Here is a 16,402-nt window from a genome sequence, read left to right as displayed (position 1 = left end):
CTTTAATAGAGTTGAATGTATGATTAATGAACTGTCTGACTGAACTGTCTTCTATTGACTTGTGTGGTCTAAAACTATTGATAACAAAAAAATGCACTTAAAATTGAATTATTAGTAATTAAATTACTCTTGATTTTCGGCAAGGACCTGGCTCAACCTTTACCATGGTACAAACAGTAAGGTCTTCCCCAGAGAAAGATGCAAGTGGTGCATTTGTCAAAAATCAACATATGTCACCTCACCCTCTTTCCACCCACACCTTAGTGTGGGTCCCCAATTTATGGATCCTGTACCACTTTCAGCATTTGACTCAGCAAAAGACGACCCAGAAGTCAAAGAATGACTAATGGAGGTTATGTGGATTAGAAACTCCACAACTGGAAACAAAACCTAAATATTGAACACAAAATTAAAAACATTTCTAAAGTAACAGTTTAAAAAAAAAAAAAAAAAAAAAAAAAAAAAGGGACCCCTTTCTAAAGGGGTCCTCACAAAGCAACTAAAAAGAGCAAATCACGTAGCCTCAGATAAGATCATCTTTAAATGTTTGTGCACCAAGAGGTCCTATCCACTAGTTTAGCAAAGCCCACGTATCCTCATAATAAAATCATGCAAAGGCTTAAACGTTGTGAAGAGATCAAGCCTACTGGTTTTGCCATGGTGTAACAAAAAATAAACAACCAATAGTTTTACAGTGGCCAAAATTAGCCATTCTTTATCAAAAAGTCAGCTATTGATTTCAGCAAAGTAATTAACATGCATTATAGTCACCATACCTTCGCGCAATGCCACACACTCCTAAAGCATACACAATCGCCCCGTCCCGGGAGTTGCTTGAATTAACTTTTCTTTGGGGGGTGGGGGTCATAAATTTTCTTTGGGGTGGGGGCTCACTGGATATCCAGGTTACTCCCACATCCCCAGAGTACATACTTATGCAGGTTTCCCACCACCACCATCTGTTGGGGTACACACCAGAAAAAACAATGCAAAGTTGAGATGCCTCAGGGTCTCCTTTAGAGCCCAACCTAGACTCCATTTTTCTTTGATGCATCTACATCACAATTAATTATAGCAGTCTCTATAAACCTGACCCAAAGTCAGCTCAATTCTAATATATATATATATATATATATATATATATATATATATATATATATATATATATACACACACATACATACATATACATATACATACACACACACACACACACACAAAATTCTCAAACCTTGCAAGATTGCATCCAGTGTTTGAGGCTTCACTTCTCTCAGGAAATCTACAATCTTTGAGGACTAGTCACAAAGGTAAATCTACAAGTGGAGCTTTACTATTAATACATTTACCGTAGCATTTTTCATTAACTTCAAACTTGGATTTTGTGAAGTAGTAAAGTTAAGTGTGGACTAACAAGTAGCCACATTTACTAAGTATAGATTTACTACTGTCAGTAAGGAGCAGTAACGGGCCCAGCACTGGATTGCTCAAGGAGCCCAGTCAGATCAAAGTCAGTAGTTCATCTCGATTAATAGTTATGTTAGCCATAACAAGATGGAACAAGTTCCAGGAAGAGTGAGGTGCACTGTAAGATTAAGCGTTTAACATTTGAACTTACAACATTTCTAGTGTTCAAAATATTCAGCAAGACAAAGTTGGAGGCTTTTGTGTCAGTCACAAATCACAGCCCAGACCAATGGTTGGGACTGCAGGTTGAAGATCCCTACCCTCCCATCCCACCCCCCCCCATCATGGCACTCCAGAGATTAAACATTTGCTAAAAACTCTTCCAGTGTCTTTCCTGTTGCTTAAACATCCTACACACTGTCAGTACAGTACAGTAGCATAGCATCCCGTGACAACCAGCTCACCTATTTCCCCCACCTTTAAGTCTACTCCCAGTACATATAGCAAAGGTCCACATGTGCTGAGTGAAGAACTGGCACACATCAACTTAGTTATGGCCTCCTATGTGGACACAGCATCTTCGGTCTCCCAAAAACTTTCTGCACATTTAATCTTCATGCAAAGACATCTGATGTTAGGCAACAGAGTTTTATTGAGGAAACTAAACTAGCATTTTTTACGAGGACCAACATCACTGAATTTCTTGGCAGTGGAAATTGATCAACAAGGATATTCTTGTTTAAATAACATACGTCAATACATAGTCTAGTTTTCCCATTACTACCCCTGGCAACATACAACCTGAGTAATTTCAATTTTATCCTCTGTTACGAGTTTATCCACCTCTTTTTCAACCTCATCTTCAAGTAGGACAGGAATATTTCTTGCTTTCTCGTGTTTGAAACCATTCAAATATCCAGTTTTGCCACCAAGTACTTTCAGATAATAACTTAACATGAATCTTCCAGTATTCTCACCCTCATCGGCAATCATCAGTAGTTCAGGACTATTTGGGTTCAATATTATGTACAAACTGCCTTGATAGAACCACCCAAGTGCTGAAGGTCCTCTTTCTGCTACATTATGTTTTCCTGTAGTTTTACAATTCTTAAAACTGAAAGTTAGTGTTCTAAATCCTAGCTTCTCTATTTTCTCACCAGAATACCCTTGTGGTCTGATATCTGGTTCATGCAATTTACTACCCAAGCCGTCAACAAATTTTGACTTGCATATGTTTGCATTAACCATATTACATGGAGATCCAAAATCTGCATATATTTGACTGCTCACTCCTCCAGATATCACATCACAGTTACTTTATCATCTATCAATGTTTAGAACATTTGCTTCACTGACATTTATTTTTAAGACAAATTTGCTAGCACCTGCTTTATGTTTACTGCTTTCCGTAGATTCCTCACCAATCGAACTGCCCTGATCTATACATTTTACTTTCATTTTGTTTCCTTTTTCCAAACCTTTGAGAAATTACCAACTACATTGCAATCAGAGCTCTTTTGTTTTAATGGTGGGCAGGATTTACGCACACAGCCATCATGCTTCTCACTCACTTCAGCTCAAACTACTTTGGTACTCCTACTGGACAACTCTTCCTTCCTGACTATTGCTAGAATATCTTTCACATCTGCATCCCGATTGTCCCACAGTCATTCTTGAATGGCAGGGTCTTTAAACGTTAATTACCATTTGATCCCCTGATGAACTCCTCATGCAGACCTCCACACTTAGAGCCAAGGATCTAAGGGCAGCTACATAATCTCATCATCACTTGTTAAGTACTAGACATGAGTAGTGTGAAAGGAAACACTTCATTCCAATATCTGAACACAAGATTGGCACCGTCCCGGTCTTTCTCTTGCCCCACAACTGCCAGGGTTCCAGCTCCCCCATTCCAATCTGGAATTGGTGCTCACGCCCTAACAATACAGCCCCAAATACTGCATGTGGCTACTTTGAAAAAAGCCCTCGATTCCACAACACAAATAGTCTTGAACTCCAGAAGATCAGGGTGGTTTGTTCTGATCACACTAAAATGGTGAGACTAAAATCATTTTCAAACTTTGAAACTAAGTAGGTGATGCACAATGGGACCATTTTTCTAGGAAAGGTTGCCCAAAGCTTGATGAACTGAATCTTAACCTACTGGACCAACTTGACTAACTGCTCTCTTGTTCAGCGAGTGTCCTTGGACTACCTTACAAACTGTACAGGTTTCACACCGGGAGGTAAAAGCTCTGTAGGAAACTGGGCTATTAGTTGTGCAAACTGCACAAGCAATAGATCCAAAGTTGTCCTTACTGGAAACCAAGCACTCCACTGTATCGCTTAACTCTCTCAGGGTGTCAAAGCAGAGCAAGCCAAGGCCTACTCAGGCAAGGGAGGTGGTGGGGGCTAGTAATCACCATTTACTGGCACACAATAATAACACCCAATAAATGACTGTCCAGTCAGTGCTTTTTCTTTAAAAAAAAGAAGTACATTTATTACAAACACTCTAAAATACTATGAAATAATTGACAGATATATTGGTCAATAGCAAATACCATATATGACCTTGTGTAATCACTTGTGACTCTCTAAAGGGGTCAAACATGCCAAGTGAGTCTAATGGTTTGTCATGAGTAAAACTACATATGAAAAAGTCACTATGTACTTAAACGCCCCCCTAAAAAAAAATTATATTATATATATATATATATATATATATATATATATATATATATACATACACACACACACACACACACACACACACACAAAATAATGCTCCAACATGAACACACTTAAAGATAATTAAACAGACTGAACACTAAACATTGCCATCATTATGGGAACCAATAAAGCATTGGAAATGAGTAAAACCTATGTCTGTACTCTAAATAAATTGTTTCCCCACCAACCTGCATTAACAGAAGCAGCCCTTAGAGGGAAATCACATTATGATATTGTATTGCAACCATACACTTCAAAACATGCACTGCCTTTAGCCATCTTTAGGCCACAATACATGTAATCATGCACATAGACCATAGAAGGCATAACACTCCCAGCTTTAGAGTAAAAAAGCTCTGGCTTTGGGAATGCTTGAAGAAGCAATGTAAAAATCGAAGGGCGATGAATGTTTGGGAACCAACCCCTCTCCCTTAGGGTGGGAACTCCTGAAATCCATCATGACGAAAGGCTGGGCATTTCTGATGCTGTTGACGGTGATCCCATCATCCAGGGGCCACCACATGAGGAAATTGCCAAAAAGTATGCTGCTTCACAAGCCTAAGGGTGCTCCTCTGAGAGTGCAGTGAATTTTGAAGCCATGATGTTTTTCATCCTTTTGTTTTTATTGCTTTACAGTCTCATGCTGCAGTCTTGATCTTGGGGTGCTGGGACTCACACAGGGACCCCATGCAGGTTGTGTTGGGGCAACCCAGGGACCTTACCCCTGGCTGCTTCCGTCAGCTTCTGACATGGGCAGTCTTTCCTCTGCTGCCTGCAGGCAGCGCTATTCTCTGCCAGCGTATTAACGCTTCCTTGCATCAGGGCCTGGCGATGGGGTTCTCACCCCTTACCAAAATTACACCCAAGAGATGGGGCCCTGTGCAAGTAAAGGAAATGGAGGAGGGCCTCATGCGCACCCCCTCACAACAAAATATATATTACCTACTGCCAGTAGGCAGTTATTGTTAGAACCAGCTTTCTATAGAAAGTTTATTTTTTAAACCACCTCCCTACATCTGTGACACCATTTGGCATCTTCTCAAATATTTCGAAAATGAAGTTCCACGGTGATTCTTATAGCGCACTGAAAGTTTTGGGATGATCCGTCAAGCAGGGGCTGAGAAAAAGGGGGTGGGGAGGTTTAAAACAATTGTGTTTCTCATATTAATTTCCTTAAGACATTTGAACAGGACTACAGCCCGAACCACTGGATGGAATTAAACCAAATTTGGCAGAAAGCTAGCTTTCAGTATGCAGAATGTGTTTTCCCTTATTTTGTGTAAGTCTGTTCTTTAGGTTTTAAGAAATTAAAGAGAAAATGAATTTGTATCTCTCTCTGGCCGCAACAACTTCGTTAATAATGACAAGCTTGTGCAGGGAAATGCAGAGATCCGATTGGCTGCCAACATTTCAACCAGTAAGTGTTGGCAGCCATCCTGGGAATGGTTGTGAGAAGAGACCTCTTGTCATGGCTAGCCCCCACTTTTTGTCAGGTATTTGATGTTGTCTCAAAGTTGTTAGTGCCCAGGGCCTCGGCTAATCAGGTTCCCTGGACCAGATCTTTCCCTAAAACTGTTGTGATGCATTGGAAACACCTTTAGGTGCCACTGTAAGACCTAGTAAATGGTACTTTGGTACCCAGGGATGGGGTGCTAACGGAAGGCCCCTGAGGGCAGCAGCAGTTTGTGCCACCCTCTTGCACCCTGCATCCAGAAGCATCCAGCACTGCCATTGCAGGCTGAGTATTCGGATGCAATCCTAAAAGACAAACCTGACACGACACACAACCTGTGTGCCCTGTCTACCACACACTGCATGCACTATAGTTAAGTTACCCCCCCCCACAGGCCTTCCAGCACTAGGGCAGGGTGCACTATAACATGTGTGGACATATATGCATTAGCAATATGCCTAGACTGTGTCCCTGACAAACCTTGGACACATTAATTGAACAGGACAGCCATTTTAATACATGTCATGGACACTGGTCAGTACGATTTTCACAGCTACATAATGGCTACCCTGAACCCTGGGTTGTTTGCTAACAATTAAGAATGGTAAATCCAAACTGGTACAAGTATTTAATTAATACAAAATAAACAGCCAGCTTAGACGTGTCCCCTGCAAAAGCAAACTACCTGGCATGGTTGCTGGCCAGTCACTACCAGCCTGCCACCACAAGACAAGATTCTGGAGGAACCTGCTCTCTTGGTTCCAGAACCAGTAATTCCTGATTGAAGGTGCAAACACCCCCTTCCCTTAGGAATGTGCCATGCTAGTAAGCGTCAAAGGGCTCACCGCCCTTGAATCTCAACCCCCAAGCCTGCTTCGGGCAGCAGATGGCCACCCCCATTGCAATCCCCCAATTTTGGTGGGAGAAACAGTGAGAAACCACACAGAGGATAGGAGGAGTGGTCATCCCCAGCTTCCACCACCCTTAAGGTCATTTTCTCCATCTTGCATAGAAGGAAAACAGCCACTCAGGTGTAGGGAATTGGCATCTGCCCATAGGAAGTGGTCAGTGGGTGTAGCCACCCTAAGGAAGAGGACCCATTGTTCACTATCAGTGCTCCCCTAAACACCCACTAAATAATGAATTTAGTGGGCATCCCTAGACCAAGAAATCAGATCCCATGGAAAAAAAGACCACCTGCAACCAAAAAGTCAGAAGGATCAAGAACTGAAGTCCTTCTGCACACAGAAAAGGCACCAAACCCTCCCTTCTGCACCCAGGACTTGACAATCACCTCTGAGGGGTTGCTTGGACACTGGACAGACTACAAACCACTAACCCCGGGAGCAATGTTCATTGAAGTCCCCCCTCCCCAAACACCACCACCACCACTTGAGGAGCCTTTGATGTCCCTGGGGGGGGGGGGGGGGGGGGGGCTGCGGGGGGGGGGGTTGGTAGGGAGAAATAAATAAATAAAAATCGCCATGAGAGGGCCAGCTACTGCTATCTCCCGAGGTGCCCAACCCTGGGACATAATGGTTTGATTTTGCTTGGTGGGAGCAGACAGTTCCCACCAAGCCAAAGTAAACAAAGTCAGTTTTCTGACAGCGAAAACTGCCAAAGAGCTGTCGCTGTCAGTAAGCAGAGTTTATCTGTTTCCCTGTACGCAAATATGAGTGCAGGAAAACAGATAAAACCATTGCTCCCACAAATAGGAAGCTACTATTTAAAGCAGCTCCCTGCTTTTGGGGGCAATGCCAGCTCCTGCAGGACACGGAGAACCAGAGAGAGAGAGAGAGAGAGAGATTGTCATTGCAATGGTCTCTCCATACAATGACTTCACTCAGTAAGTCTATCAAGAAGTTTGATATGAATGCTATAGTTACGTTGGGATGCAGAGCGTGACAGAGTCACTTCTGGCCTAATGGTCACAGTCTTGTGCTGTCACTCAGAAGGCTGAAGGTTCAAATCTAAGTATCATTTGGCAGAGTGTTCATTTATTTACTGCCATTTTAACTGTTAGATCTTCCTAGTGATGGAACATTCACATTTCTTTCCAATCACATGCATGGGTTTGACTGATAGGTATGTCTGGAAGCACCACAGTAAGGAGTCACCTAAGGCCTAAAGGTTAAAGTCACAGACCCTCACACAAACTTGAGGGTCCTACTCCAGGTGAGCCCATGGTGACTTTTCTTCTTTAATTTCTTTTAAACTTCAAAAAACGTAATGTTTATACTGAAAGGTGATCTCACTTTCTAATTAACAAATACAATGAGATTTCTGCACAAAAAGAAAAATGTAAGTATTCCATCCATCAAAGCCTTTTTTTAAAACAAAAACACACCCTCTACCTTCCCCCTCTCACTTTCAATCTTTCTCCCACCCCACCCACTCAGACCCTAGTGGGCCCACTCAGAGATCCACTGAAAACCTCATGCACCCACCCACAGACAAACTAAGACACTGACGCATCACCTTTCACACCCAGACACTCACAGCCACCCTCACACCCAGATACACCCTGTGACACCTATTCTCACACCCAGAGAGACAGACTGCAGCCAACTCCCACTGCGCATGGCCAAAGGCAGTGCACAGAGTGGGAATGGGTGGTTAGGGGGTTGACCGAAGTGTCTGGGCACAGCCCAGGCCCTATGGCCAACTCCTGCTGTGCACAGCCGAAGGCCATGCATAGCATGGTTTTGAGTTGTTATAGGGGCTGGCCGCATGCCCTGCGGCCAACTGCAGCCACACATGACCAAAGGACATGCGCAGCATTTGTTTGATTAACATATAGTAATGAAAATTACTTTGGAGAAAAAAAATAAAAAATATAAAAAGGTTACAGGGACATTATAGTTGAGCTCACGCTTTAGATGTACAAAACCATAGAAATTCACCCGTTAGAGGTATCTCGAGTAACTAATCATGTCCTAAGGTAACCACAACTCGTGACCTCACCTTACAATGCGAATAACCCCACAAATTACAGCACTCATGACATGTCTGATAACACCACTGTAATATTTTGATGAAAAAACTGCATGGTGGGGGTGCGCGTTATAGCTACTTTAGGGCACAAGTTATAGTTACCTGAGATAACTAATTATAACAGCTGCATTTCTATAGTTTTAATGTTTAAAAAAATATGAGCCAAAGTATAATACCCCTGAAAATATATATAATCTCCACACACACACACCTCCAAAAAAATACAAGAAGAGGACCGGCACTCCGAGACCTCTCGGAGTGCCAATCCCCTTCTTGTAGTTTTTGGAGGCATGTGAATATTTTAGACGCAGTGGCGTGCGTCTGGCTCGGCACCCCCGGCGTTCAGGTGCAGCTGAGCACGCCGCATGGAGTGATATATACGCCGGGGGTGCCGAGCCAGACGCACGCCACTGCGTCTAAAATATTCACATGCCTCCAAAAACTACAAGAAGGGGATTGGCACTCCGAGAGGTCCGGTCCTCTTCTTGTATTTTTGGGAGGCGTATGTATGTGTGTGTGTGTGTGTGTGTGTGTGTGTGGGTGGATAGAGAGAGATATATATATATATATATATATATATATATATACACACATACATACATACATACACACACACACACACACACACCCCTCAGAGAAATTTACTAGACCTGCAGTGGAGCCCCACTGCCCAGAAAAGTTTAAAGGTCGCCAAACTTGAAAATGCTAGCACTCTGGCCCGAATGGGCTGATTTGGATGATACTAGGCTCAGGTTACTCCTGGTGGTGAGCTCCAGCCACCAAGTTGCAGCAACCCTTCTTACCTTCAAAGTGGTGCTGTCCTCAAAAGAGGAGATTCACCTGGTTCCCTGTGCCAGCTCTCCTCTTCCCGGTGCAGAAAAGTCAAGGGCTTTCCTCCCACCAGGTCCTTAGGGTGGGAAAGGGGGGCCAGCCTCCCTGGGGAGACCCACTAGTCTTGAAGACAGGTGGGCAGAGTCCGGGGGGGGGGGGGGGGGGGGGGGGGGGTTAGGAGGTTCCTCCTTCCAGTTCTCTGCAGCGAATTCTGGAAAAATCTACAGGCAAGAGAGTCTTCCCCCTTGTGCAAGAGTTTTTTAGGGGGTAGAAGGTTCCAGAAGTCAGGCACCCGTGGCCAATCCTAGGGTGCCACGTCACCGCTCCACCCCTGTTCCAACCCTCCTGCACAGCATGTTGGGACAGTTCCAAAGGTATCACCCAGGAGTCACTGGTCACATCAGCTCTTGTGTTCTCAGCTCCACGCCCCCCTCCCTCGCTGACATCACCGCCAGGGACTTGCATACTAGAATTTCAAAGAGAGCCCCCTGGTAGTTTGGCTCAATTTGTCTGGGCACTCTTTGTTCAGTGGGCTTGGGCAGGTATATCCTTGGTATAGTGTGACAGCTGAGGGATTGATGTAGATTATCTCAACCCATACCTTTCCATCCCAGGATCTGGGAGAAGGACTGCTAATTTCTCCTTTTGTGTGGTGGTGGCCTTTGTCCCTGTGGCTGTAGAGAAACATAATTAACTAGGCACAGCAGGGTGACAAAAGGCCTTCGAGAGGGGAATATGAAAACTCTGGATGGCCAATAACTGTGTACTGTTATAATTGTGAATGTTACAGTTGACTTTCTTGCACATGTTACACTCCAGTTCAAGAAATCAATTGTCTCTATAGACTAAAAAGAGGAGTGAAACTGCATTTAAAGTTGTTCTCTCCCTATGTGTATCATGGGGTATACTATAGATAACACACTGACTTTCCCTATTAGTTTGCACCAACTTTATAAGGTGTATCCCAGATAAATATCTACCCCTGTAGAGTCCACATGCATCAGGCTACCTATGTGTGGTTACCAACCAGGCTGTGTACAACAGCAATCGTACACACGTAGCCCACACACGTTTACCAGCTAAGTGCCTCCTGCCCTTGCTGCATTGCAACAGCCTCATCTCAAAAGGGAGACAAGCCCAGTCTCCTTGCCATGTGATTACTGTGGGTGAGGCACTAGTAGTCAGACTCATCAGCAGTAAGAGTCCAAAACCAGGTAAAAAAAAAAAAAAAAAAAAAAAGTCCTGGTGTACTGAATGGGTGGAACCCAACTGCAACAACCCCTTTATGTGATTCTGGAGATTTCAACAACTTATTTTATGTGTCATACCTCCTCTTAATAAGCGAGGGTATTGAACATTGTGTATCATCTAAGAATGACTAACACTTCTCTCAGACAATCAGACTAGTTTCAGTCAGACATTAGGCAGTGATATTGCACGTAAACCAAACCACCTGAGATCCTGGAAAATGAACTTTGCATTTACTACACTTCAAATTTCTGTCTACTTGTGCTCTACACTTGTTTTTGGCACTGTGAATCGCAATATCCTTTTTAATATGGCATAGATCTTCATCTGTTTATATCTCACTCAAACAATTTTTCACTGCTGGTCCACACAGTTACTTTTCAAGTCCATTTTACTTTGAGAAAGGAGTACCGCAAAATGCCAATCTGGTCCACACTCTGTAATCTTTATTTAGATACTTTCAGAACCGCCCATAACAAATCATGGACCTTAAAATGTTGATATTCTGGTGATTAACAGTTTACCACACTATCTCTTCATCCAATATTACTGTTTACCTCTTGCAAGCCCTTTGAAATGTGTAAGAGCACATGACAACACTGAACATGAAAGTCAGCCCATTAGAGTTTCCATTTATTTCTCTTATTGAGTCCAGCTTGTATGTGTGCTCAAGGATCAGTCCATGCAACATCCTTGACTGTAACCAACGAACAAACTCATTAGGTTTAGTTTTTGTCAAAAGACACACTAGTATAGAGCTTACGCCACTGTTAAGAGCTTGGCTCCCGATGAATCTATTATGGGGAACTGTGAGGTTTATACACAAGGAAAATTAAAAACGTGTTCTTTTAAAACTTAATTATGGCATCTCACCCTTAAAATGTCTTGATGAAAGTGCACCTTGTAACACTGAAGCCAGTTTTGCATGTGGTAATCAGAAGCAAGTGTTACAAGTGTTCAGTGGTTACTCCAATCTAAAATGATGTGCAAGGTGGCTTGGACCATTACAAAAAAAATAAAATAAAAAATAACACAATTCTGCCACCCCTTTTAAAGCAACGTTTAAAGCTGAAAATTTCCGGAGGACCTTTGATCATTCTCCAGTGCATAATCTCCTCAGGCCTGAACCATCCAAGAAAGTATGTCCCGCTGACTAGAGGCAGGCAAGCCACTGATGGCTGGAACCAGGGCTAGCTCTGGCTCAGCTTGAGGCCCTGTTGGATCTTCGAGCCCAAAACGAGCTGAGCTTTCATGTGGCTTGTGCCTGCCAACAACCTCTATAGTCATGTGCTAATAACTAAGAGTGAGTGTATCTGGCATAATTCTCTTGATGTGAGAAGTGGAACCCGGCATTAAGCACCATTTCCTAAATGCAAAATGCACCTTCACATCCAAATTGGGCCAGACCATGCATTTTGTGCTATGAAAACAGAACTAAATGCTACAAGGCATAAACAGCAGTAGCCAGCAGCTACTCGCTCACACCTAGTTTGTTGTTCCTGTGCTCCTCTTGTAGGATTGTTGCCTCAAATTAGCAAGTTGGCATCGGATTAACTCCCGCCAGATCTACGGATTTCTCCTTCAACATTTGCAAAGGTTTTGAAACTCCTCTTCCACAGGTACTTTAATTACGGATTCAATCACCTCACTCACCTTAGTTACCTTCTAGCATAATCCATTGGCTCCCAACTCCTACAACACCTCTGACTTTTGTTTTATTCTCTAGATCTAGTCGAGACTTGTCCTTTAAACTTGGACCCCTACATAGGGGGACGAGATTGCTCTATGTCTCCACTTTTCCTATTTCTGTACTGGACTAGATAGATACTGGTAAATATACTATTTATTCATTTAAATCGATCCAGCTGGCCAACATATCCGATAATGATGTTCATTGGTTCCTGGTGGCACGAAGCCATGTAGTCACTCTAGCCATTTGTCTTCTGCCTTTGGTGCAGAGAAAAAGCTTTCATTTATGAGGTAGTCTGGCTAAAACATGCCAATGACTGCTGAAACATCCCCTTTCTAAACTGCCCTTCATCTGCAAATTGTTCCTTTTTTAGGTCAAGGGTAACTGTTCAACCTCTTGTACACTTCAGTATACTTCTAGGGCTTTTAGCTATTTCATTTGATAGTTTACTGTCATTCAAAAAAATCGTCCTTGCTACTGGCCAGTTGTGCTTTTCAATCCCTCCTTTTTCTGTTCGGAAGCAGGTACTATGAACGGTCTAATTACACTTTGTTTGGTGCTTGTGGGACTTCTTTTTTTGTTTCCTGCTTGGGTTTGTTAAAGCTGACTTCCAACACCCCCCCACCCCCGACAAGGTTTTTTTCTACATCTTATCTTCACAGTAATGTTGCTTCAGGAACCGAGCAACATTTACTTTCAGCAGCTGTGTGTTTTAGAAGAGTTTTGGGCACAGCAGTAGGTTTGTAGATTATGTTATTTGTATTATTTAGATTCTTTCTGGATGGTTTAAAGAGACTCGAAATTGTTTAAGGATTACAAGTTTTATTAAGTATTCTGTGCTTGCATGTTTAGTTATATTAGCTTGAGTTTCTGAGGAAATCTTTTGTAGGGGCATGTTTTTATTAGTGGCTGCATATAGATTAAAGTGTATTCAAATCGCTTTTGTAGTATGGTGTTTTACAATTTCGGAATAGAATACAAATAAATGAAGATAAAGCAGTGGCTAATTTTTGTATATATATTTATTAACAGTGCTTTCAGGAGGCAGTGTATTTTTTTTTGGTGCGGTGCATTTTTACTTAATTTTACGAACTGGCTACTATTTTTTGTCTCTTTTTGCATTTTTTCCTCTTGCTTGCAGTGCTGAATTTAGTATGACCAAAAGAGACTTGGGAAAGAAATAACAAAATTAAAAACAAAAGTGCAACACAAAAACAACAGACAATTAGATTTTTTGCAATTTTAAATTAGCCCGCTTTAGTATTCAGTACTCGCAAAAGTATAATCAGCAGTTATTAGCGAGCGCTGTAAAGTGACAGCTGAATCTAGAAAGAAAACATACTTTTCATGACTGTAACAAGGCAATTGTGGGTCCTGTAAGCTGAAAAAGCTTATGGCTTCGCTATCAAGGAAAAATAAATCAGCCTTGTGTGTAGAGTAACAGCTGGATCCAACGAAGGAACATTTTATACGTTTGCAGTGCTTAATTTGAGCCAGTGTATTAGAATCAGGGCACAAACAATTTATGTTAAAGGGCCACCAGTTATTTTTCTGTCTCACACGTTTTTTACTGTGGGCAAAACAAGAATTGTTTATTAGGAATGCAAACTCCAACATGTGAAAAGGTACTTCCGCTCCAAACTATAAACAAGCTGCCTGTCTGGAAGTTTAACCAGCAAGATGTTATCATGTTGTAGAGAACAAGGACGTGAATTATTCTTTACTTGTAAACAATGCGAAATACCGCAAACATTTAAAACAAAAAAAAAACAAAAAAAAGCACACACACACACACACAGAGCAGAAACATGAGCATGTGCTCATGAAAGGGCAGCATCAGCCAGATTTGAGTGTAAGAGACTAGCTGGCTATGCAGACAGCAGCAAAGTTATCAGACGCCATAAAACAGTATAACTTGCAATCTGCCACTACATGGCACACACCAGCAAAAGAACACAAACATTAGCAGACACAATCGTATCAATATGCAGGCATTAGCCTTCAAAAAAATAATATTTATTTTCCACGTGGCCAATGTGTTCCATGATTTGACTGTAGTCTTCAAGTGGAAATTGTGGGTTTTGTAAGCCCATGTTTGACTTAAGTAAACACAATATTAGCGTGCTTCAATTAAGCTTTGCCCACTTAAAGCCTGCTAAATAGCAACATTTTCATATTTTGCTAGAGAGAGGAGGAAGGTAAATGGAAGTGCTTTACTTATATGTAAGGCCACTGGAATTCTATGGTAGGAAAAGACGAAATTATGAGGCAGAGTTGACCAATTTATGTGGAAAGAAAAGTCTGGTTATACATTTACAATGTCAATAGCTCTAACTCAAGAAAACGCAAGACCTATTGCATTGCAAATGTGTGTTCCTTAGTGCATATTCAGTGTCATCATATGTTTTTTGGGGCTCTTAGCAAGATGTTTTGGGGCCCCATTCATAACAACTGTGAATTTTATGACCCACTTTATGTTAGGCGAAACTCAGGTGATGCTAAACTTTCTTCAAGAAACAGAATTCACACAAGAACAGTTAAAAAAGGTATTTTCAGGACCCATAAAAATCCTTAAGATGCAGCTGTGCAAAGAGAGACTCTGAGGAAGAGGCAGACAGAGAGGAGAGGGGCTGAGATATGGAAATAGAGGTGAGCTCAACTGAGCGATTGTTTACTTTCCCAGAGGCCCCCGGAAGGTATGGCCCCGAGCAATTGCCCATGCTTTAAAACCTCTTTGTACATATGTACTGGTGTCCATTGCGTGCAGTAATTTGGCTTCCCAATTAAACAAATAAAGTTATTTGACGTCGCTAGCCTTTCCCACGACTAGCAAACAGAAATATTATATTGCAAACTAATAACTGAAACAGCAGCACCTCGAGGGGCCTCTGTATATTAACCATGTAACCTACTATCAAATAATAGTTAAAGGAGCTGCCAACACCGGCGTCATATGCAACGGACTGTTCAAGCCTCTTTGTGGAAAAAAAAGAAACAAAATTGCGTCCGAGGACTGTTAATTGTGTTTTCAACATCTCCAAGATGGAATACAAAATAAATACAAATTCAGTACCGGTAAGGTGCTGTTTTGGGGAGAAAAAAAAAAAAAAAAGTGTAGTTAATACAAATGAAACATCAGCCATTTCTGTTCTGTTTTCTTAACTTGCAGCCTTTCGACCGCATATCTACTCTAAAAAGCGAAATTAAAAATCCCAGAATGCACCAAAAACGAACTACTTCTAGTACTACACTGTGTTTTTAGCGATTTTCATATTGCGCAGCCTATACCCAAAGTCATTCAGAGCGCTTTACAAGCAAACAGGGCGTACGTTCTGGTGAATATTCAAAATAAAACGACCAATTCGGACGAGGAAAGGAAATTTTTACAACACTAGTACTTCAACGGATGAACAACAAACAACATTCACATACCGTAAGTGTAGGTTGCAGTCTTCGGAAAAAGAGTGACACACGTCTCTTAAACTGCATTAACACAGACTTTACATAGTCTCCTAGCAGCGAACTTGCCTCCCAGACAGACGCGCGTTTCCCCCCGACCCCAAACTTCCTCGGTTTCTCGTGCACCAGTGTCCCTCCATAACGTTTCTTACAAGGATGTATACAAATCACCTGGCTACTTAACTAATTACCATCAATTAAACTCAAAAGAGCCGGCCCACTTTGATTTTACTTTTTTTTTTAAAGCAGAGGACTCTGCTCTTCAAAAAGTGCTTTTCTGATAAAGCACGAGGAATTGTTACGTTTTCAGAGAACCACTTGGTTTTTACCCCACGTTTGACTCGTTCCTTTTTTTTTTTTTTTTTTTTAAACATTTTCTTCCATGCCTGAATTTTTACAGTGTTAATGATCCTACGCACCGCAAAAAGAAATGTGTTGCTGGATTGGTTGAAAATGCCACAGGACATCCGGCAATCGTCCTTCTTCTAAATAGCTGCTACGTAGCCACCCTGCTTAGTGTGCTGCATTAGCGCAGCCCAGCCTTCACTGGCAAGATTAAACTGCGTTATGGGACTTGATGTTTTGCTTCA

At 42.0% G+C, this 16,402-nt stretch overlaps 1 protein-coding gene across 1 annotated transcript in view; it reads right to left on the bottom strand.

Annotated features, from left to right (window-relative positions):
- Positions 1-15,965, bottom strand: part of LOC138247415 (uncharacterized) — a 55,076-nt gene extending 39,111 nt beyond the window's left edge. Inside the window, exon 1 of the mRNA XM_069202050.1 lies at positions 15,786-15,965. The gene's annotated coding sequence lies outside the window, so the exon portion shown is untranslated. The remainder of the gene's footprint in view (positions 1-15,785) is intronic.
- Positions 15,966-16,402: the final 437 nt, after the last annotated feature.

The sequence above is a fragment of the Pleurodeles waltl genome, chromosome 7 (assembly GCF_031143425.1).
Source record: "Pleurodeles waltl isolate 20211129_DDA chromosome 7, aPleWal1.hap1.20221129, whole genome shotgun sequence".
Taxonomy (NCBI): Eukaryota; Metazoa; Chordata; class Amphibia; order Caudata; family Salamandridae; genus Pleurodeles; species Pleurodeles waltl.
The sequence above is the reverse complement of the archived record's forward strand: the minus strand, read 5'-3'. Positions and strand labels throughout refer to the sequence as shown.